We start from the raw sequence: 25,883 nt of genomic DNA on the forward strand, positions 1-25,883 counted from the left end.
ATTACGTAAAACATGTTGCAATGAATTTGACTAGTGTTGTGTGTGGAATATTATTATTATATCAATTACAATCTTGCGCTATTTTTGGTGCCAGGAAAAAGTATTGAAATGCTTCCAGGCAGTTGCAAAAACTGCAGGAAACTGCGCATTGACTTTTTGGAAGAATCAAAAAAATTCCTTGACTTGAATGAAACCCAGAATAAGGGGCAAGAAATATGTAGATAGCACTAAAAAACGGAAACAAGAATTTATCTCTCCCAATATTTTTCCTCAAAATCCCATCAAATTAGACAATTTCCGTTCGGGATGACTTGAAAAATTCAAGACACAATGGCTCTGTACATCGAAATGTATTATGTCATAATATGTGATTAGGCACATCTCAAATTCAAATTCATACAAATTGCCTTGTAATACACAAAAATGATTAGATAGACTTTTCCTTCACTCTATTATTTAATCAAATTTGTCGAGATCAGTTGCTAAATAAGCATGACCTTTTTTAGTAACAGAGCGTAAAAATCCCTTTCACTCATCGCAATAATGGGTATTCAATTTGGTTGGTTAATTTATAAGAATTAGTAGAATAACTGGTGGTAATAAAAAGCTAAGAGCTCTTGGAAAGAAATTTATAGAGCTTAGTTGACTGTCCTTTTTAATCAAGGGTTTTATTAGTTTCTTAAGGGTTTCTTTTCAAGTTTTTTTTTTCGGAAAAAGCGAAATAAAAAATGGAATGATCGAGCCCGTCAGATATTCCATGAATTTTATCTCCCTGGAAGACATATTACTTCCCATCAGGTGCCTCAACATGAATATATTTCCGCCGCTTTATTTAGAAACGGATCAAGCGCATAATCGTTCTTATCACTCCCGATCTCCATGGGGAGAGGGAAAAAATATGATGCAAAATCATTTTCATTCCGTCATGACCCTCGCCGATGGTAGAAGGTATCTCGCGGAAATTCTGAGCTCGCAAAAGAAGGAGAGAGACGGATTTACGAGCACCTCGCAAGGGTCCGCCGACGCCGCGTTGCGTGAGGCATAAGTTTCGGGAGACGACTGGATTCAGGGTACGGAGAAGGGGGAGGGAGCAAAGGGGGGGGGGGGGGCGACCCCTCTATTTCGTACCGTACAGTGGCGACACCGAGAGGGTCCGCGGCCGAACGGGCGAACTACCAGCACCGGACCGACGCCGCTTAGTTTCGAGGCGTCGCGCCTAGATGTCTCTGTGGGCTCCGCTTTGGCGTTTCGGCAGCGCTTGAAGCGGAAAGGGGGGTATGGTGTTAAGGGAGGGGGAATTTTGAATGGTGCAGCGAAGGGGGGAGGAGCGTAGCCATGGCCCGGTGGTGGGGGTAGGGGGGCGCGGATGTGAATGGGTTTTTCGGCAAAGTCCCCCACTTCACCCCCCCCGACAGCCAATGGGAGGGCCCAAAGGGGGGATTCCACGAATGCACCTGATGCGTGTCGGAGAGCGGACGGGGCTCTGCCAGTGGAAGGAGGCCGCGCGTGCCGGGAACGACGCCCCGGGTGGAGAGACGGCGAATCTCCGGGCGACACACAATTGGTGGCGGGCCCCGCGAGGCGGGATTCCCGAGGAAAAAAATGGTACCGCTCGCATTTTTTTTTATAAAAGTGGGTGGGGCCGCGCATGAGAGAATTTAAAACAAATGAACCCCCACCCACATACACTCAATGGTGCTCGGCGTAACTAAAAAAAATTAATGTAAATACAATAAGCAGAATAGGTACCAACTCAGCTAATGATCAATTTCAAAATTAAAAAGAATATTATTTTGAAAAAATATTTTACAGAGACTAGCTCTGCTGTAGTCAGCTAGACATAAAAGGTTTCAAAACTTAGCGCCAAAATGAAGTTTAGATTTCGAAATCTGACTCGCTTAGTAGTACCTAATTGTGTGAGATGCAACCAATGGTTTTTAATTTTGACATTGGTATATCTACTCCTACGTAGCGAAGACTGGAAAACTTATTTTCTTCGCTCTTTTAGAATAATATCATATTTAAACTCATAAAAATATTGAAATAGCCATAAAATTTTAAATATGGGTAGCTACTATTGTAGACCCTGTGGGGTATTCGAAGTTGTTGGTTTATCTACACTCACTCATAATACTGTTCTTCCGTAAATATCTTTAAAATATGATATCAAAATGTAGGTGCGGTAGTAATTCCAAGTTACTTGGAAGGTTATTAAAATTATCTGGGCTACATTGTACGCGGATTAGCTGTTGAATAGAGATTAAGTTGAATTCAATGCCATTTTCCCACACTTTGAGTCGAGCTTAGTAATGATTTCATTCCACTATTTCGCGTATTTTTATTTGACTTGCTCTTCAGAAAATTGTTGTCAGGCGTCTTACCGTAATGATATTAGGATTATTAAATTGTAACTCACGTTTTTTTTCAAACACTATGTACAATTGTAATAAAATATAATTCCAAGGACAGAAAAGCCTTGAGAGACTCTACAAAAATGTGCATTTCAGTCAAATAGAACCTTTAGAATTTTATGCATAACTTTTTTTTATCGAAATCCGATGTAGTAGGTAAGTACCTAATCAGAGTCAGGAGCTCATATTTTGAAAATCGAAATAAAAGTTAAACGCAATTCACTTTTTGGTTGGACCTTTCTTAATCTAACTGAATACGGCTATCCTTTTTCAATCGAATAAAAAATTATTTTGCATGACATTTAGGGTTTGTATAGCCGTTTTTCGTGAAGACTTAGCGATTTCAGAGACCAAGCCCTTCTTTCCGATATCCTCTGGCTCATAGGTGCCTACTTTTATGGAAAAGATTTAAATGCCTTCATTGGGGATGGTAGGATTCATTTTCTCAGAAGTAAGTTGGTATAAGTAAGTACACCAAATGTGCCCATGATTGAGCATAAATTGGCATTAACACACCCCAGAACAGTGGCGGATACAGATGGGGGCGCGCGCCCCCCATTTGGGTCTGCCCGTATTGCCGAACAATGCAAAACCACAATTGTAACTTTTTTATATCATAAGATGGCATTGTCTTTTACATGTGTATAATCACTTTAATTACATTTTTATTTTACTCTGCCTCTGACTTGCTCATTTTTATTACGAAAAAAATAAAGACAACTCAAGATATATTTTGCGCCCCCCGTAAGTTTATTCTGTATCTACTACTGCCCCAGAATATCTACCACAGTGATGGTAATGGGTAGAGAGATTGCAAGCATGACGTTTAGTCACTAAAATCTCAATTCTGATTGTAGAAAAAGTGGAAAAAATAGCCTCATACTTATTTATTACATTCTAATAATATCATCCGCGTTCCCAATCGCGTTCCTGCGTTTTTCATAATTCGGCTAAAAACGCCATCAACTCAGCTAATAACATTGAAAACGAGGTAATGTCATCACCAGCCATTAGTCAAACAATATGTCCAGTGTATTCCTACGTGTAAATTTCATAAAACTTTTCGAACAAATTGTTTAAATCTTCTGTTTTTAAGTGCATCCCAGTTCGGCATATCGATAAAAATAAAATGTTTCTTTGCGTGAATAAGGTTTAAAATTGCACTTCCTCATCAACGATAATCAACAAAAAATATTCCAACGGTTGGAGATAAAGAACTGCCGAATACTCCATACTAATTATTTAGCCGCCTTTATCTATTTTAATACTAGGAAAGTATGGGATCGAAACATTTATTCGAATTCAATTTCTTCGATTATTTCCATTCGTCATATTTTATTAATTAGAGTATGGATGAAGAATTGTATCAATACCTTCCTATTTTTTAATATTAAATGGATAACTGATAATTGAATTCTAAAGAGTTATAAGGGGAATAGTACGATCGGTACATCAATGCCCTATGGTAATAAAATTATTGGTTTCTTCTTTCTTCAGAAAACTACGCTGGCTAGATGCATAGCCTTTGAAAAATTGTATCATCGCCAAGAAAACGTGCAGGAGTAATTTATAATGGATACTGGTTCAGAAAATGGTAATTGTTAGTCGTAATGGCCAAAGTAGTTGACAAATTGGTCCCTTGAATTCTTCACGAACTTCTCTATATTGAGTTGGCAATTCCCTTCAGGAATTTTACTGATTGGAGAAGCATTTAGGGAACCCAAGTTTTTATTTACAACACGAGAGTAATCTCTAAAATTATTCCTAAGCGAAGGTTACCATATCCGTGATAGTTTTTTATATTACACAATAAAAACCATAAAAGTAATAATATTCTGATGAAGGAAGGAAGGGCTGTACGTGCAAAAAAATGTTTTTTATACTAATTATTATCCGGGCACTGAGATAAAAACTCATCTAATTTATTGCCCTTCAGTTGTAAACCGCCATAATGATTCAACATTTTACAAATCCCCCAGCCTGGGATTGTGAGCGGCACTTCCCAGATGGTAATCTTCTAGGAAATGTCATATAATTTGCGGAGGCGAGGCGGAAAAAAACGCACAAAGGCAAAAACATAACGGTGCACAACGCATCGGAATGCGGCTCTCATTTGTTTGGGTCCACGACCCACACGAGACCCGACCGACCGTCACGACGACTCCACGAGGAAAGAAAAAAAAGATGCTTGGAAGAGGAGGAGGAAGAGAGAGAAAAAAGGCAAGAAGAAAGGAGAAGAAGAAATGAGCAGAGAAGACGCGGGAAAGAGAAGATCAAGGAAAGAGTGTGGAGAGGGCAAGACTTCGTCTTGACAACTTCCCTAACGACTAACCCGCCACTTTGGAGCGCCATCCCGGCACACAACTTTGCTATCTCTCCCTCACTTGTGTATTTTTTTCTCTCATTGCTTTTTCTTTTCTCCTTCGCGGGCCGAGCCGGATACCCTCTTCCTACCGAGAAGCCTCGATTGTGGAGGATGCGAGTGTAGCGGGACGGAGGGACGGTAGCCGGGAGGGCGCATTCTCTCTGCGGAGGAACGGTGATCGTGCGGCGGATGGGCTCCGTCCCTGGCGGGGGAATCATGACCTTCCCTCGGCGGCGAGCGTTGAGGCTCTTCTTCCTCGAGACGCGAGGGAAGGAAGCTGCAACGTCTTTTGTGGGACCTCGCGGTGAGCCGGAGGTCGAGGAGGGAGTGAAGGGTGGGCGGGCGAAGTGACTGGGGGATGGGTCGGGCGCGCAGGAACGCAGCCCTGCATTTCCACGGGACTCCGTACGCGGTTGGCTCGTGACATCTTCTTCCCTCGCCTATACTCACGGTAGTGTTTCCAGAAAGCATCTGAATTGCGAGAACAGCAGTTATTTTTATCAATGCCTCTGAACTACGAAGTAAAAATTTGTTGGAAAAACCGTATCATTGAAGTATAAAAATAACAAGGGAATTATTTATTGCATTTTATATGCATGTATGAAAAGTTTCACAAATCAAAATCAGTCATTTCTATCATGTCCACTGTATTACGAAGTAAAACTTTGGTTGGTAAATATTAACATTTAGAATAAAAAATATCAGGGAAGTAATTAATTTCATGTTGTCTGTATGTATAAAATGCTTTATAAATCAAAATCAGTCATTTAATTATGTCCACTGTACTACTAAGTAAAAATTTGGTGTGGAAATATTAGCATTGAAGAATGAAATATAGCAGGTGAATAATTTCTTATATATTTTATTTGTATACTTACATAAAATGTTTTATAATTCAAAAAGGGGGGCGTGGAAGTCTAATGAGCATAGTGCCTACCTGATGATCGAAGGGTTCCAATTTCAAATCCCGGGTTAAATCCACGTCAAAGTTCGAGACTACCAAAATTCGCCCAAAATACCCGCCATTTTAGTATTTGCGGCAAAAAATATGAAATTGCGATTCGATTACTGTGAAAGTCAAGCTATGGGTGGCACCACGTAGAAGGAACAAGTATATACCTAAGTATACGAATCCCGTATGTATGTAGCTACTAACGTATAATCAGGAGGTTACAATAAATAAGGCATATCTAACCACTGAAATTAGAATTAGTCACCATTGTTATAAGTTGTGAATTTCGCTATTTATCTTCTATACTTAAAAAAAATCATTGTAAATCCAAAGAGCACAGAGAAAACGAGGAATATAATTTTTTCGCCACTTATAAATTATTTAAATTGAAATTACATCGAAAAAACTGGTAGGTTGATCCAAGAACTAGTAATAAGCCTGGCACATGGACGTCTTGGAACAATTGGAGCATGGAAGAGCATTCTAAATAAAACCGTTGGCGCAATTGAGAATGTAAAAGTAATAACGAAACCCGAGCCAACCGCGGGTGTCAAGACTCGAGTCGAAAAAAATGACCTCCGCTCACGGGAGAGAGGAATAACATGGCCGCAAATGCATTAGCGTCTCTCGAGGTCCGTGGAGCGTGTCTCATTTATGATGCGAGGATCGAAATACACTGCTGAATCCGGCCTCCTCCACTGCTTACCCGAACGATACGAACACTTCAAGGGGTTTACGAATGAGTTAAAAACACAAGTAATTCGCTAGCATCCAAGCTCTGTGTTAGCGGAAGGTTAGTGTTACCGACAATAAAACGCAGCCACGGGACGATAGGTAGGGACACTGGTAAAATCGTAAAATGGTTGCGTGAATAAAATACTAATCGGCACATTCCTCGCGAGAGCAGTATACGGGGAAATCTCTTCAGCGACTCGTTGGCATTCCTCCACATACGGCCTTGTGTTCACTAGGAATGTGCAATTTGTAAAAAAATGTACCGATGCAACGAAATCCGATATTTTTGAATTTACTTACTCGAGGGAAAGAATATAGCTTGGCATATGACAGAAGGTATACTTGTGATCAGGGAAGGCAGGTTGCGTTCACCGTTCTCCTGTTAGTGGTAAAAATATGAGTGCCCCATGCATCTATAGGCCGTAGGCCGGAAATCTACTTCATACAACCACACTTCGAACTCGGTGTGTGGGTCGAAACTAAACTGTTTGAAGGTGAAGCACGTGATCCCTCCGGTGCGAAACGTTATCTGTGTTTCATTTCGTCCCAGATTTATAGTTGAGTTTCGACCCGAAGCAGTTTTGACTCCGATTTCGTTTCGACCCCGAGTTTAGCTCCCTGGGCATAGGCGGATCTACCGGGGGGGGGGGGGGGCACGGGGGCACGTGCCCCCGCCCACACCAATTAAAAATATGAAAGATTTTCAATACGGTCCCACTATCATTGCGTTCATTTTGTATTACGAGGTATCTTTGTGCCCCCCAGAACAAAATCCTGGATATGGGCTTGCTTGTGCCCCCCCCAGAAAGAAATCCTGGATTCGCCCCTGTCCCTGGGTTTGAATCCATTTCGTTTCTACACTTTGCTTCCGGGAACGAAACTATTGAAATTTCACTGGTTTTGACTCTCGTTTCGTTTCGCTTGCCATCCCTGCTTGTGACATGTATGAGGCATACCAGGACCCCCTTTCTGTGAAAATTATGACGTAGCAGTAAATAAATAATATCATCGCAGTAATCATAATGATTACCAATGACTCACTGGTCGAAATGGAAGTCAGTAATGGAAGAACTCATCCAGAGGTAGGAGCGAGTGAATTTAATTCAATGAATATTTATAAAATCTGAAGATTCAAGCGTGATCGAGTGGAATTTTTACATATTGAAATAATTACTTGCAAATTCCCACGATTATAACAGCGGAAAATTTCGTATTATAAGTAATTATTTCAAATATTTATCCAAGTATGAATATATAGTTGTGTAGTCATGTTACTCATATTATCCATAAAGATTCGTTAATTTTTATCGTAGAACGACCAATAAAATGTTCTCACAACTTTCTGGCACACGTTGAATATATTCATTTGCCGCTAAAAGGCATAGTTGTAAAGTTTAAATTTTTGTGAGCAGGATTAGTTGGGGGAAGAGGTCCCTACTGTGTAGGTTGAGGAGAGATTCCGTCACTGAGTTTATGAGTCCAAGGATGCTCCGATGATTAGTAATTTCGAAAGCTTAAACTTCAACAAAACCCCTACTTTATTATATGTAGAAGGGATAAGTAGGTGTAGAAATTCGTTTTTTCCCAGGATAATAATGGGTTTTTAATTAATACTATTTGGGAATCAGTTGTCAGATGTCCAAACTGCATCTCCGTTCATTTTCATTTGTTAACCTCTGTTGTCCTAGCAACAAAATGTACCCGCCTATTGCCTATACCCGCCTGAAGCCTATCGAGGCGGCTTGAGGTGTAACACGTAAATGTATACCTTACGTGACCCCTACAGAATTTACGTGACCCTACGGAATTTGGCCAAACTGATGAACAGAATGTGTTAAATACATTCATTCATATATTTTATTTGGATGCAAATTATCGTGCGTTTAAATTATGTATTGAAGAGCGCTATATGCTAACATTTAAACCACTGAGGACAGTTTCATGTAGGTTTTATGACAATTAACTTTGACTGTACGTGACAGGATGAATGGTTCTCTTTTCAAGTTGAAATTTTTATTTATAACGGTTTTACAAATTTTGAAATGTATCGTTAAACTAACAACTTTGTAAGATCAGTTACCTAATCCTCTGAGGACAGTTTGAAATACGATTTAAGTACTACAATTAACTTTGACTGTGAGAAGATAAATAGTTCTCTTTTGAAGTTGAAATTAGTATTTATAACGGTTTAAACATTTTGAAATGTATCCGTTAACTAAGAACAGTTACCAACTGTTTTTTGGTACTTGTAGACCATCTCTTCCCACACCACGCAAATGCGTACGTTACCGCGGACTCGGGCTTTCCTCCACCCCGCCCCAAGCATCACCCGTCCGCTCATTTCCTCGAGATTTTTATCTGGAGGTGGAGGCGGGGGATGAGGAGTCTCCGCGGAGATTATGGGGGAGGACTCCGCGATGGTACAGTTGGTCAGCGAGTGGATGAAGAGCTTATTATGGCCGCCCGCCCCCGTTCACCTATCTCATCCACCTCATCTCCCATACGTGCCTGCACGCTCCATCCTTGAGGCACAGATACCTACCCTCAGCCTTACCTCATGGAAGCTCCTCGATTTTTCGATTAATCTCTACACCATCATCGATAGCGTGAAGAGTTTTCGATATCGCCAACGGTTAAGGAACTGCATTACTGCCGCCGCTTCGATGTCCGAATCGACCATCGTCCTAAGGACCAGCTTATTCATAGGAAACTTGAAAATCTCTACATCAATAATGGAAAAATAAATCGCTATATAGAGTCACTCATAACCGTGAGGACGATGGCCGAGTCGGACATCCAAACATGGGCAGTAATGTAGTTCCCGACCCGGTAGCGATCCCGAGAACTCCTCAGGCAGTCTATTCGCTGGGAAAGCATCTGACTCCGTCATCATCAATACTAAGAAGTGGATCTTCTGGGTTTGAATACGGGTTAACTCGTCGATGCTGACAGCGATGATACTTAGCTGGTCAAAATCAGTGGCGTAACTAGGAATATGCCTTGGGGGGGGGGATGGAATGGCGACTCCTCCCCCAGGGCAAAATAAAGTAAAAGTTTTGAAAAATGACATGCCTAAAAATACATTTCACATACTTTTGGCACCAAAAATTTAACTTCAATCGGATGCAGTTATTATATGTCAAAACTAGAAAATAGTTTTAAATATTTTTTTTATTTCTCTGAGGCTTTGGGGGGGATCTATCCTCTCATTCTCCCCCCCCCCCCCCTTAGTTACGCCACTGGTCAAAAACGATACCTCGCCGCTAACATCAACACAGAAGTGCCGCGAAGTGACAAAACGGATCGTATTGCCATAAAGCGAAAACGAAACGACAGTGGCGAAAACATTATTTTGATAGATTTGTGAAAAAAACAGCGTGGTTCAAAGACGATGTTTGCCGTGACCCCCTGAAAAATACCTATCTGTTGTTAATATGAGACACCAAAGTCTATAACGTCAGAGATGCCCGTAGATTAATTCTATACCTATGAAATGTCGTGTGAAAGACGGTATTGCATTTGGGTGTCGAAAACAGCCCATTGAGCAATCGCTATGGCTGTTTTACTCGTGGCACGTCATCACGCAAGTTGACGTATGCATGAAGGCGCAGTCAAAATTGCGTCGTGTAAAGCGGTGAATTGCTAAAATGCATGAGAGAATGCGTGGACGCAAGATGTCAAAATAGCCCCTGTTCTAATTTCGTTCGTGCATTCCAAGCCATATTGAGAAATAAATGCTGTTCTAACCTGCGCAATTACGTGCCCCGTGTAAAACAGACGGCCTTAAAACCCCGAGAGCGCGCTGCAGCCAGAGCCCGTCTCCATGCCCCGGCACCCTGGTAACTCCTCCTGGTCCGAAGACCGACAACTTCTCCCCCCTGGCGGAGGATACCGCAAACCTCAGGAGGATCTGGGGTGGCGGTGGAGGAAGGAATCTTGTGTGTTGCTGTGAGCGGCGGTTAAGGCAGTCTATGGCACACACAAGCCGGGCGGGGAGGAGGGGTTTTTAAGAGACGATGGCATGCGTGAGTGCATGAGTAAGAAAGAAAAGAAAATATGAGTGATTAAGGAGACATCTCTGCCGCCACGCGAGTCGATTCAAATTCTCAATTCGGCCATTATATCGTGCTGGATACTTTAAGGCAAAGTTAATTGAGCAAAAAAGCAGATTTTTCAACAGCGACGCATAAAACTAAGAAGATACGTTTTTAAGCCACAGAAAACAACCATTTCAACGGAACTATTGTATTTTGAGCTTAATTTTCACCTGTTTCACTCGTTTTGAACTACATTTCCACTCATAGACACAAGAAAGTTTGGGAAATTGAATGCCAAAGCCTATGCTGGTGGAGTCGATGTACTTATTAATGAACATAACATATTTAGTTTTGAGCTTATACTCGATTTCGATAATATGGCCAGCTACAGGTCATTAAATAAATCATTGTAAATTAGGAATGATAACTCGTTTGCGTTGACAAGACATTGTTTAACTCATAAGGCAGCTAATAGCGGTATCATCAGCCCGAATAGTAAATTTTATTGTAATTTCACTTGTTCTCTTAAAGTATAATCAAATTTTAACGTAAATTATATTTTTTGCAACGCGTTTAGACGAAGCTACCATAGAATAGTTCCTAAGTTCCCTGCAAAACCTTACAGCTTTTTGTCGTCTGAGGTCTTCATTAAGTTAGATATAAAAGTGAAATTATCCTACAAAACATCTTACTCGAGACAAGTATTTCCAAGAGTTTTCCGGCGAAACTAAATAAGGATAAAAAATTGAACGCACAAATAATAATGAAGTCGTTTGTGTGTCTTAATATAAAAGCAATGAGGAATCAAAAAGTGAAAGCAATTCTCCCTAAATCATGACGATATGACGTGATATACCTTGAAAAAACGCTTGAAATGGAACTACAAATGGGTATAAACGGAGACTCTACCCCCATTTGAGGAATAAAATCCGACCACCATGTTTATAGGTGCATTAATATTCCAAATACGTCACGGGTAGTTCATGAAAATGATGGAACGAGGAGATAAATTTACCCAGCGAGTTTAAGGAGAGAAAAAACTACGAACCTACTTCCATTTCATTTCTTAGTAAGTAGTTATATTTTCATCCGAATTCCCATTGGCTATCTCACTTACCCATCTTCAGCTGTGTGCAACAGAAAACGCGGACGCAAACCGCTTCCAACAGCAATAAAATATGAAGTGAGCTTATTCGCGTTGCGTGGAGTCCAGGAACTCCAGTAGGAAAAACTATTTTCGGGCAAAACGGCCGCTTTCCCACTGGATTCAGTTGCGATCGCGGCGTGCGATACAGCAAGCCGCTGGACGGCAGCGGATTATTCGTTGACCGAGGGCGGACTTACGAGTCACCGTCACCGCGCAGTTTCATCCGAGGCGGAAACATTTGTTGAGCGAAAAATATAGCCACGCATCGGTCTCCTCATGGCGGGTAAATGGTTGAGGCAAGCAGCACTGCTATTGCCTGCTTGAATCTGCGTACGGATGATTTTTATTTATTCTCATACCACCGAAAATAGCTCATATTAGCCTTTACACCGGGGGTTTTCCACAATTTTCAACAATAAAGCGTGCACTAACAACCATGCCCTGGAAAGGGGCAACCTGCCAAGGCGGGACTCGAACCCCCAGCCTCTTGTTTGACAAGCGATGACTTTATCACACCGCCACCCAGTCCGGCAAATGTAGACGATGTACATAAATCTACCGTCTTTTATAATTGCCCATTAGTATGGGGGAAGATGAAGAAATTGTGGAAAGGGAATGAAAAACATGATAAGAAAATTGGGGAACGATATCAATTTACCCAGCAGTGGGCCTATACGGATTCCCAAATGTGCATTAATTAATCAGCAGGTGAGTAATATTTATTTAGGCCTTGTTTGATACTGCGAGTTCATGCGGACAGTTTTACTTAAAATAATCCCCTTGAAGAATATTGCCTCAGTTTATTACAAAGTTGGTTTGGACTTTTGATAGTATGCGCGCTTTAAAAAAATGTGAGTTTGAAATGATTTTACTTGCTCAAATGCTACTCATAATTACACCGATTTTACATCCAATTTTTTAAGAAGGCCACACATTTTTACCGTTTTGTTGAGAGAAAAGTAGGTATAAGGGATCATTCAAATCATCATGATGAAATGGCTGATGGAAATAGCTCTGTCGTTGTCCGCTTGTATCAGTGCATCTATAACTAAGAAGCCTGTCTGGAGAATGTTTGCCAGGTGGGGCTATGCCATTAGCCGTAAAAATATGAGAAGAGCAGAGAATAATGGATGGAGAATTGTTGAATAAAACATACTTGATTAAAATTACGAAACTATCGGCTAAAGAGCGGTGAGGCTCCACGGAGAAACCCGCAATTGCGCAATTGTGTGAATACTATAAAAAAGATAAATGATTTTCTGAGATTCAAACGGCATTCATGAGTTCATACGAGTTATTTTACTAAATAGAATCACAGAGGAGAAGAATTAAGGAGTGGAATTTTGACACTGTACGCAATTTACAATCGAATCGGTGGTGATTTTATTTAATAGTATGTTTTATGCAACCATTATCTATCCATCATTCTCTGCTCTTCTCATATTTTTATGGCTAACGGCATAGCACCACCTGCCAAGCATTCTCCAGACAGGCTACTAGACCTATTAGTTACAGATGCACTTATACAAGCGGACAACAACAGAGCTGTTCCATCAACCATTTCATCTTGATGATGGACTATAAGGATACTGATTATTATATCTCACCTTTCGACACGGCCGCTTATTTTTTCCATTTTGATGGGCGAAAAATATAGGGACGCAACGGACTAATTGCTATAAGGGATGGTATAAATGCACATTATGACTACATCTGTGAGAAACCAAGATGCATAACTCAGTTGTATATGGAAATTTGTAATGAGCCACTAATTGTAAAAAATATGAGACTATAATTCGGAGGAAAATTGGAATTTCATATGGAATCACTCAGGGGTTTAGTGAGAGAAACGAAAACCCAATAGTAAATCATCTAAAAACGTTGAATAGTCACTAATATCGACATTTCGAGGTACCTTATGCCGCAGATCAAGTGTATGAATATTTTTTCCTTATCTTGACACACTTTGATGATTCATCACAGTTTGCTTGATGAAATCGTCGGCGGATAACAAAACAAATGGTTTATCATAGTTTACCGAATATTCAAGCAGGATTAGGTGTAAGGCATTTTAATTTAAAACTTTGCATGCTGAAATACTCAAACGAGGTGCTTTCACGATGTATATTGAAATAATTTTTGTAACTGCTTATGCGTAATCAAACTACGTACTTATCATAATGACACTATAGTTTCTACAACGGTTGGAGATTACAATCTGAATGCAATAAAATAAATTGGTACCGAATGGTATGAAAAATATCAATGAAAAAAAGATTTTTTCAGTTTCAAAAATGTCAAAAAGTTTATCTAAATAATTTTGTGACTGCGTAAGGGTAATCAAACTACCTATCTTTGATAATGGCGCGAGAGTTTTGAAACAATATGAGCCGACAGAGCAATGTATGGTTCAGAGAAATACTGAATGGGTTGAAAAATGGCAATAAGAAAAGGAAGTTTTCTGTTCTAAAAATCTCAAAAATTTTTCTAAATAATTTGGTGACTGAGTAAGGGTAATCAAAATACGTACCTTTGATAATGGCGAGAGAGTTTTGAAACGGTACGAGCTTACAGAACAATGTACCTATAGTTCAGAGAAATACTGAATGGTTTGAAAAATGGCAATGAGAAAAGGAATTTTTCTGTTCCAAAGATATCAAAACCTTGATCGTCAAAGCCATGGTTGTTTTCATTTAGTTCTTTGCTGCTTTCCACCAACCTATACAGAGTGCGATTATTGGCGAGGAGTTTTGCGGGTCAGCCGAAGAAGACCGAAAAAGAACGGTCCCCCTACATTGCGTGATGGGATTGATAGTGGGCAAAAGGAGGAGGAAGGCGCGAGAACGTGCAGAGTAACCGCTCAAAGAGTTTTGAGGATGAATGAGAGGAGGGACTGGAAGGGGAGAGACGAGTAGGGAGGAGAGGAAAGATATTCAAGAGACCAGGGGGGGAGGGGGGCGTGGAGGGGTAGTGTAGGAATGGAAGTTCAGCCTCCCTCCACCCCCCCTCCGGGCCACTTTCCCTCCAAACTCATATCTCCCCAGATCCATCACAACCGGCAGAGAGAGAGGAATGAAGAAGAAAGAGAAGAAGAAGATAAGTATATAATAAAAAAAAACAAAACAAACCCGCTTGCCCGTAAGAGGTCGCATTCCCAGTCGTAGAGGCGTGCGCGGGTGGGTTGGGGTTGTAGTAGGCGGGATGCCCAACCCCCTGCCCCCCTCCGGGGGACCTTCTTCTCCCGGCTTGCGAGGGTGGCGGACGACTCGAGGTTGTCTTAGGTAAGGGTTAAGGCGGAGGATTGCGGTGGATGGCATGCTAACAAGACGGCCGGCTGCAAGATGGAAGAGGCCGTGCGGCACAGGGGGATGGGGTAATGGCCACGAAGAGGATCCTTCCCCATACACACGCCATTCCTTCCAACAGAAAAAAAATTTCGCTGGTCTTTTTTTTTGGATTCCACTAATTTTTTTATTTAATAATTTTTTTCCTCTTGCATTTTCCGCATGCACGTAACCAAAGTGTACCGACATCTCGCTCCTAAGTTGATGAACAGGCAATTTATTTTTCTCGAAAAGAGAAAGAAATTATTTTTATTTTTAAATTTTCGCAGCGATTCATCGCAAATTCGCATTTTTTTGGGTTCTCATCCGTCTTGAGAAAAAATAGGGAAGTTAAGCTAATTAATTTATCCTATTGGGAATAACGATACGACATCCATTACATTTAGATTTTCATTCATCATTATTGATTCCATTCATTCGATTGAGATGGCGAGCCTACCTCTTTTTATGTGCTTTAAGGACTACGATACTTACATACAAGCCGCTTGCCATTTGTAAAGAACCGCAAGATCCTAGTAGAAAAACCTCCGAGCAACATGATTTCTTCATCAAACAACGCTCAACTTCCATACCCGAGAGAAAACCTTAAAGCTGACTTTACTTGGCCTATTATTATAACTACTTCCCAAGTAACAAAAAGATGAGCGCATCGAATTACAGAGATAGGAAAGATGAAACATATTTCTGTTTTTTTTTACACCTTTACTATACATAATATGATATTTGAGCAATCGGATCATTTGAATCAGCTTGCATCCTAATCTTGGGTGGAAAAAATTCAGTTTTGTCTTCTTAAAATTTCATGATGCATAAAACTACGGCTACTAGCATGTGACATAAAATGAAGATAGGGAAGAATTGAAAGAAACACCAAATAAATATGCTTCTGCTATCCCATTTAATGTTTGGATTCGCAAAACCCTGCGACATGGCCAAATTTTTTTTCGACCAACGGTTTCGACATTAGCCATTTATGAAAAACAAAACTTTACGAGGAATAAATACATTCTCTGGGCCAAAAGAAAATGTACAAGCTGATCCCAATCCGTTGCAACCTATTCTGTCGAAATCGGTTTCATAAAACTGAATTTATTTCGAGCCTATTAGTACTAGAAATCACCAGCGGTATTAGAACATCAACTCAAAATGTATCCATAGAGTCATATTTCGCGAAAGAGAATATCAATATCGGAGATTCTCCCAGTAAATCCCGTCCCCTCCACATGGGGTATCTTTCCTGACGAACGGGGCCACGCGCCCCAAAATCCTCCCTTTGACAAGCAAATGACAAGAGAGGCTCCATTTCTCCCCAAAATCACCTCCTCGTCCCAACTCCTGCCCCATTCCTTTATTTATCCCACATTTCCCATTCCCCTGTACTTTCGCATGGTCAGTTTACCCAAGAGCATGCTCACCACTGCGGTGAGCAAGGCGACTTTTTTTTCGCTTAAACCCGGGTGAGGCCAAAGCTTTCAAGTGCCTGCTTGTAACTCAAGATTTTTTCCGGTGCTCTTTGTTTCGAACCGTTAACGGCTTGTTCCAAAGAAATTTTAAGATCTGTGGCCTTCTCTGTCCCATGGCTTCTTTTACCACCTGGAATACCGGGGCTGTTATAGGTACCTTTCGCGAGTTTTTGCTTTCCCAGCAATCCCACGCCAAGGTTTTTCTGAAACCATATATCCATGGTGAGACTGGTGAAAGCAATTGATATGAGGGAAGATTAAATGCAAGCTGGAGATTTAAGACATGTCGAAGCCTAGAAGCCTAAAAAAATTCTGCCTCGTAAGAAATTTGACTAGCATTCAAGCACAGAATTTTTTTATAACGAATTATGTATAATCTGTATTTAACTACGACTTTTGCTCATAAAACATGATGAAAAACTTTCCTTGCCAAATTTTGCCACATTAGCACTTAATGGTTCCATTTATGTCATGTCTTCCCATTACCGTTATTACTACTGTTTCATAGCGTTATCGGAGGAGAGTTATATTTTAAACTACCAGGAAAATACTTTTCAGGTCCATATAGTGAACTTTTTTTCTTTTGAACAACTATCATAAAAGTTATCAGTTTTTCTCGAAAATATTTGATAATTGCCCCAAAATGCAAGAACATTTGTTAAAGTGCGAAAAGATTTGGTTATAGATTTTACAGTAGCTATATAATTCTCAACCCGGAAGATGATTGTAAAAACTGGTCATTAAACCAAAGAAGTAGAGCTACTAATCACAGTAATGCTAATGGTATGTTTATAGTTCTCTCTAATTCACGTTCACACAAGTACCCGCCAATAAATTCCCTGTACCTAGCTATTCATTCGCGATTTCAAATTCAAACTATCTTGAGCCATGTATTTGAAACCACTCAAATTAAGGACTGGCAAAAATTGATATAAAAAACGTGCCATCTATGATTTCTTCATACCGATAAATACTTTGCATTGGTATCATAACGATTTTCGGAAGCACATAACAAATTTATTCCGGAGATGCAAGACCTGCATAGGCTTTTAGTAATACAGTCATGTAATAACTTTGGACGAAATTCAAACGCAGAATTTGATTAATTACTTATTATGCACAATGCCTTTTTAAAATTGGAACTTGCGTGTATCAGTTCCTAATAAATATCATTCAATGATTCAGTGAAAATAGAAATATTACCGAGCGTGTACAAGAGTATTCCTTGTAATATATTTATAGACTATAAGCATTTTATGATTGAATTAACCGCTTGAAGTACGTAGTAAGTACCGCTTTAAGTACGTGGCACGTCATCACCTGGTGGCACGTGCCATGTCAAAACCTGGATCATACAGCATTGAATATATGTGGGCTTATAAAGTTCTTTGCATTTCATTGTGTCAAGTCGATTCCATGAAGTCACGCCTGTAACGACGAATTTTTCTTTCAATCGCCGCCATCCTTAAGAAACGTCCCTGACAAAAATAAGCAATTCGCCGAAAGCGTGAAGAAAAATTAGTTATTCGTTTTAGAGAGGCTATTCACCGTGACCGCTATTCTAAGTTAGAGTAGAGGCGTTTGCCCGTCCGTGCCGCTGCATAGCCAGTAAGGGTTCGGCGACCGCGCCGGGCTCGGAACCGCGGACCACCGGGGTTAAGGAAGGCCGCCGCCCGGCGAGCCGGCCGCAGGGCGATGGCCCCGCCGATGACGGCGGTAACCGAACCCGGGCCCTTCCCTCCGAGAGCGCGGCTGCTAATCACACACACACATAGAACACACATGGGGACTAGCACCCTGGAACTCATCCTGCCTCGGGGATCGTGTTTCAGACGACGGATCTCTCCCGCTAGACCGGTCGCATTTAGTCTCCTCGTCGTTGCGTTTTACTAGTTTAAAAATGGCGCTGTTATCTTGAAATTATTCGGGTACTCACTGATGTATATCCTTTCTATTCATTTACATTTTAAATATGAAAATTTGATCTAAAAATTTCTCGAGTGTAAAATTTTTATAAGTGACTGTTGAGACCTTTCTATATGCTACGAAAACCTTTCAAGATACAAGTTCTCTCAAGATAAAATTTTCATGTTGGGGATATGGGTAAAGGTAGTGGTAGCTTCGATTGGTGAATAAAGGAAGAGCTGTATTGCAAAAACAAAATAAATATCTGAAAGTTGTTCAGAAAATGTAAATTTTACCATGTGGATGCTAAAACAATGCCCTGGTAGTTTTGCCCCTACCTATACTTATAGGATTCATATGGGTCATTTCTAAATTCTCTGAATATTTCACGATGATATTAGAAGATTTCACAAAAATTTCGTAAGAAAATTGAAACAAAATACGAGAGCAAGGGAGTTGTCTATAATGAAGGTATTTTTCAATTCGCACGCATCGGAATACCATACTTTTAATTAAGTCGCTATGTATTTCGTTTGCAAAATGCTGAACGTTAAATTCATCGTTACCTATGGGTAGTCATTTTCAAATGAAACTATATCGAAAAATTGAGAGTCAGAGAATGGATACACCTGAGCAAGTGGTCTCCACAGAAAATTTATCGAGGGTGGTCGCCATAAGAGAAAAGTTTCGAGGAGACTGAAGCGCAGAAACCCCATGGACACGTACCTGAGTTATGTATTAAGACTTAGCAATTACTTGAGGAATATAATAGAAGGAAAAAATGAAGTAAAAGTGCCCCAATGAAGACATAGAGAAAAGTACTTGTGACTGATAAAGCAGGAAAAAAGAACATCAGGAAACTGAAGGGACCAGCTTGGTAAATAGAGCACTAGTGTGTACCAATCTCAGCATTGTAGTACTGTGTATGTTTAGAGTGTACCCTTTCCAACATTAACCTCTATCGAAAGATTCAAATTACGAATCAGCTTAATTTTAAGCATATTCGAGGTGTTCTCAGAAAGTAACGGTGACTAGATTTTTGAATTTATCGCAAATTTGGAGAGTCAAAGTTTCAAAATAAAAAAAATCATGCTGGTATACATTCCCCTGAAATATATGATAGAAAGATTCGGATTGAAACAAGTACAATACGTCTGAAAATCGTGGTAAAAAATATGGCCGGTGGAGGGTTAGCGTTGCGTCTCCTCAAAGAACGCTCTTTTTCCTGCGTTTTCCCAGGGGGCGGTGGGGAGGCGACACGCGGGGAAGGAAGTGGGAGAGGAGGATGTTGACGTCAAAAAGTTCAACTTCCCCCGCACCACTTCGAAGCCGTCAAACGCTCTCCTTCTCTCTCCCTCTCTCTCTCTCTCTCTCTCCACGCAAAACCACCCACGCGGCCCAGGGCCCGTCGCCCACAATCAAGGCCCGCCTCGTCCCCCCGAGAAGATAATCCTTCCGACCACGGCCCCTTCCTGCACACAAGGGGACACTGCCCTCCCCGCCTTGTCCTTCCATCCATCCACCATGGTTCCCGTCAGAGCTCGGATTCTTCCGTGATTGAGGAAAGAATCTGCCGCAAAAGTGGTGGAAAATTGAAACCGTGGATTCCAATACAGGTGAGTCCATTGTACAGTGAATAATCACTTTTCCCATACACCTTCGAAGTTACCTAAGTCATCACTTCGACTAACCTTGATGATTAGATATGTTCCTTACCGTAATGTCCATTTATAGGAAAAATATCGAAGACACCGTCAACGTATTCCCAAATATGAGGAAATTATCCGTTCATCCCAAATTTTTACCACCTAGACTTTTGCCGTAGAGGAAATCATGGCTTAAACGGTATCAAATCCACGCGTTGATTCTTTCGGGTTCCATGTTGCACTGCAGGCTATCCGATGTGACACGAACCTGAAACTTTTTATAATTTTTTTCTCGCTACTTCGCGCATTTTGCGACCACGAATTCTTTAACGCCAGCCTAATGTTGCAGGCTTAGTCGATGACTGAGTTAGCGACACGAGAGCATAATCGCCTTTTACTTTGTCAGCGACAGCCTCTAAGGTTAGGCGTTTTATTATGAACTCGGCGATTTATGGCTCACATTTCATTGCTTGATCGTGAATATTTGGCCAAATTGAAAACCATAAAGATGCCCCAGCCTCCATATTCGCCAGAAACGACTTTTTCTCCAATTTCCAAAAATATTATAACCTCATAGGGCAATTATTTTACTAGCATAGATTAAACTATAAGAAATTGCTGACAGAGCTAGAAGATATCCCTAAGATATAGTTTGAAAAGTATTTCGAAGATTAGAAGAAACGTTAGCAAAAGTGAATAATATATAATGGTGACAATTTTGAAGACGAAAACATTAATGCAGACGAATAAATAAATATTTCTTTCAATTCTCAGCTGTCGTCATAAATGTATTTAAACTAAGTGTCATAACATTTTACCGGTAAAGCCATTTTTAGGATAAAACCTTCAGAATGAAAAATATTTCTGAGAATGTAACCGTTATGATGATAATATTGACTCTGATTTCCCTATTGTTGGTACTTTGCTTCATGAGTTTACCTATTTCTCATCATTAGTGACTATTAATGTTAGTGAAACCTCCAAAATTATTAATATCTAATGCATCATGGAACACTTCCTATGTTTTTTAATCCGAAGGTGGTTTCTTTCTTTTCAAGATTGGAAAAACAAATTCCAAAGCACACGCAGGTTGCATCAAGGTAACAGACTGGAATAGACACGTTCGGGCACTTACTGGAGGGCTGCATATTCTTCACTATCATCCACGTCGAAAGAAGAAAACGTTTAGCGGTGCAACGGACGGTCCTCTGAGGACCAGATCCGTGATACAGGGGCGGAAGGCCATCGCTAGAAGGGCCGATACCAGTGAGACCATTGATCAATGACAGAATACGCCGCCATTGGTCCGACAATGATCCCAGCCGCGAGGCACGACAATCAAATCGGGAAGGAGGAGGGTTGAAATAAAAAAAAGAAGAGGAAGATCGCGTTGCGAAGAGTGGAAGAAATATATGAGACTGGGGGCAAAACGGAAAGATTGACTGTGAGAGTTTTTCGGACGGTGAAGACGGCAGTGAGGCTGCGGAATAATTTAGGAGGAAAGAGATGTCGGATTTTCGGGAAACAAGACAACTAACCATTCCTGGGGATCTCGGAGGATCTTCGGTTGGGGAGGAAGGGGCCCAAAGGCTTGAGGGAAGCAAGGAGGATGAGAAGGAGAGGAGATGGAGCCCGAGGAGGCAGGAGAAGACAGGTTTATTGTAGCGGCATCGGAGATTAAGGAAAGGGAATGAGAAAAATAGGAGGGGTGGGTGAGAAGGCGAGGGTAGGGGTGGAGGGAAGACAGATGTGGAGTTGAGGACGGGAAGAGGGGAAGGGGGGAGGTAGTAAAAAGATACCGAGTTGGAATGGGACGGTTCGGTCTTGGGGATGAGGGATATCGAAAGGTAGAGGGAGAGGCTATGAAATTATAATGGCTGAGATTATGGACGGAAAAAACACTTCATATCTAGATTGGGTCCGGCTTTACGACTTCGGGAAAGGGTTATTTGAAACAATGGGTCCGAAAGGAGGACTTTTATAGGAGTTGTTAGCGCGTCACATGCTGGGTCTTGAGTCCATAAAAAAGTTTCAATATAAACATTTGGGCAGTTAATCTTTCCTCTCAACGCCAGGAAAACTAACTGATGTGGAAGCCGACACATTGGTGTTAAAATGGCTACCGAATCAGCCGGAAGAGTTTGCGATACCTTTTAGGCTTGAGAATCTTTTCTATTCAGTCAATCGAAAGCTGGAGACATACTTTTAAGAAACTTATCGGCAGTAATTTATTTCTCTGAACGTAAATAAACATATTTTTTCACTAATGGATCTCCAGATATGCAAGTTTCGAAGTAGGTTAGCTGCTTTTTTCGTTGACGCTCATATTATAATCAGAAAAGCCTAGTTTGAATCGAGAAAATTCGATGGATGGATGCTCGAACAGTAAAAGAAGAAAAACTTATCGATTCGCAAAAAGAGTAGATAGAGATGGGAAAAATCTTACCAATTGTGACGAGTTTCTTTAGTAGCACGACTACTTCTTCAGTTTAACTGCATGAGGCTTCCTGGCACTGTAAAGAAGATAAGAATTTTAAGTAAAGTTGACTCAATTGCTAATTATTATTTCAGCGTATGAATATCAATTCATTTTGAAATATGCTGATCAAATTAGAAATTTAAAAAAATCTAATTTTAGAATAATAAATTATAATTACCAATTGAAATAAACATTTCTAAAATTAGACATGAAGTCCATTTCAAAGCAATTACTCAGTCATTAAAAAAAGTTACCTCAAACTGTGGCTAACATTTCATTTTTATAAAATACCTAACGCTTGGTGATAACATGAATTCGTTCATTTAATGAAATGAAACAAATCCATGGAACAAAGCGAAAGAAATGTACACCTGGTGAAACTGCATTTGAGATTGAAAAAGAATAATGAGAATTACTGGTCATAAATTTCATAGTAATATACATAATTATTCTATGAATTTGATGTTTAAATTTATCTGACTTCTCTCTCAGTATTTTTCATACTGTACTTTGATAAGTTATTAAGACATTAGTATCTCTAATTTATTTGATAAGTATTGAAGAGTTTACCATTATTTTTGTCTAGAATCTATTACTAAATAGCAGAAGTAGGTGGTGCATTCGCGTCGCATTGATAAACAACCGAAAAACGTGTCCATGTAAGAACATGTCACTTTTATGTATTTTTATATCAACTAAGATATTCATTTTATGATAAAATTATGGAAAATAAATATATAGCCTACTTTCGCATGATAATAGATTAACTGAATAAAATTTTTCCCTTAGATATAGCAGTAATTAATTGTACCAAATATTGATTGGAACGGTTGATTTACTGCTTAAGAAGGTTTTCCCATGGCATGAAAAAAATCTTTTGGTGTCGTCATGGCTTTATTGGCTTTTTTATTGATTCAGATACACGATCACTAAATTAAACAACGAAAGAAGCCAATCAAGCTTTTTAATTAAAATAATTAAGGACACGAGAAAGAAAAAAAGTAATTCACCAGTTTTAAAATAACGGACTGAGAATCAAATACATGGAAAACAAGATCTATAGTTTCCTGGACCCTATTTTTGATTTTTTTTAATCACTTTTAATTCATTTCTACACCGAAGCTTACATCAGGATAGTTACTTATTCAAATAATCCAAATTCAATGAAATCCCCGGGAAAGAATTAATAAAGAAAAACTTAATTAATAAAAAAAGAACTTAAAGAAACTAAAAAAAAGAGCTTAAAGAATTAATGAAAAAAGAACTAATACTTGGTAAATTGAACTTTAAAATTTAGCGCACAACATAAAATAGTTTAAAAAAATGATGAAAGTATTTTTTATATTTTATTTTGTTTGGATCAAGTGAACGTTCGGGAGTTACAGATGGATTTTCCTTCAACTAGCTTTGTAATCCTTTTCTGACAGCCAAATGCATTGGGAAAAACCGAGCAATGCAGTTACTTTCGTGTGACAAAACTAGTTTCAAGAATTGGTGTACTCGAAGAGAATTTAATACATACTGACTGGAGACCTAAAGTGTCCATTAAAAAGTGCCACTAAATGCCTCTTACTAGGACTTTTTAGAACTTCTTCTCTTCTCTTTAGACGAAATAGGTTTTATCTAAAAGAAGCGTAAAACCTATATACCAGTCGAGAGGCACATGGTACACTTTCTGGGAGGAAAGTAATCTTTCTATGGAATGTTGTTGAGCTTGAGAATATAAAAATAAAGGCTTAAAGGAAATTCTTCCTATGTGGTTAAATATTACATTGGGAAAAACTGTTAATTGAAAGTAAAGAAATTTATACTCATAAATCATGCGAAAATGAGGAGAGAATCTCCAATGATAAATTCTATAATGAGGCTAGAAGGATTAAAAAATAGTAACTTAGGAGGTAACATCCAACAAAGCTTAGCGGATGAAAAAGCCTTGTTGTACCACATGAATTGCATCTTGTGGGGTAGACTGCTAGAAAAAGCACGCAATAGCGGGGATATAAAGAAAATACAATATGAAAATATCCAACACAAGAGACAAGCGGGAAAAAAGATGCCATATTTTCTAAATCATTCATAGCATGCCAATTTGTCTTAAATTTTCTCTCAGGATTATGGGTGTGACATGAATTGTCCATTATGCATCAACGAGTGCGTTTATTGCAAACTCATAAGTATTTGGCTAGGCAGGGTTATGCCGCAGAATGACAGACTCTATATAAGGGTAAATCTGGGCAATGTATTCGACTATTCATCAATTTAGTGAGAAATATTCACCATAGATTTGCTATTGCACGATTCAAACGAAGATAAGATTGAGAGCGATTAATGGCATGAATAATTTGATTAAAAAATGAAACACGACATAGATGCCATTCTCTAAAAGTGAATGCTCTGACAAATCTTCATTGTTCTTTTGGAATGCCTTAACTATTCAAATGGTTCTTCTACTTTCCCGCAAAGCTTTTGATATCCCCCCCAAGGGATACTTTTTCAATCGCGATAAATTTTATATATGGAGGGGCTAATGGATTTCCTGCCCACGCACTAAGTAAACTTCCTCGTCGGATATGGAGGACAAGAACGCAATACTCCGCCCTTCCATCCATTTAGGACTTCAGAGTCGTGCTTCGACTCTGTTGTTGCCATCTCTATAATAGCCTGGGAACTCGCAAAACCCGTTGTCCCTTCATGGATAATGTGACGTCAGGGAAGGATCTATTAAGGCTACCACAACCCATAGATGCAGAAGGAGAGACAACGGGAACTCTAGGAATGAACTTAATTCGTTTTCTACCGGGAGAGGACGGATTTATCGTCTCGAGGACGCCGCAACAGAAATTCCCCTTGTACCTTTCAATTAAACCGAATCGTATATGCACGTATAAACGTTACTTAAAACCTTCGAAGGACATCCCGGTGAAAGTATGCTATCGTCATTGTTTTTACAGTGGTAGGTACACCACTGATGCAACACGGCTCGGAGACATGGGCAAAACGTGCCACGACCCGAGTCGTCGTGCTAGCTGCTGCGTGACTGGGCGCCCGAACCTTGGGGACGCGCGTTCGCAAACTGGTGGGGACCAGGGGAGAGGGCAGTGACTGCGCCATAAATTTGCACCGCTCCATTAGCGAAAGGATTTTGACTCCGTTGAGAAGCTGGGTGGAGCGGAAGGAAACAGAAACGATTGGCTCAATCAGAGGAGAATTTGGAATGCGCGGAAATATCACTAGTCTAATCCTGCCGTCAGCACTATTTTTATTTACTTGGAAGCCTTGTGGCCTAGTGAATAGAGTGCCTAACTATATATCTGAGTGTCCCGGGCTCAATTACCGGCCGAAGCTTTCAGAATCTTCAAAAACTCTGAATGCGTATTGAATTAAACACAATATTCTACG

The 25,883-nt window shown here is 40.1% G+C and overlaps 1 long non-coding RNA gene across 2 annotated transcripts in view; it reads right to left on the minus strand.

The window, feature by feature from the left end:
- Positions 1-25,883, minus strand: part of LOC124157858 — a 185,738-nt gene that overhangs the window by 22,483 nt on the left and 137,372 nt on the right. For both annotated transcript variants that reach the window (XR_006864660.1, XR_006864661.1), the window contains exon 5: positions 22,452-22,518. This is a non-coding gene — a long non-coding RNA (uncharacterized LOC124157858). The remainder of the gene's footprint in view (positions 1-22,451; positions 22,519-25,883) is intronic.

Source organism: Ischnura elegans, chromosome 4, assembly GCF_921293095.1.
Source record: "Ischnura elegans chromosome 4, ioIscEleg1.1, whole genome shotgun sequence".
NCBI lineage: Eukaryota > Metazoa > Arthropoda > Insecta > Odonata > Coenagrionidae > Ischnura > Ischnura elegans.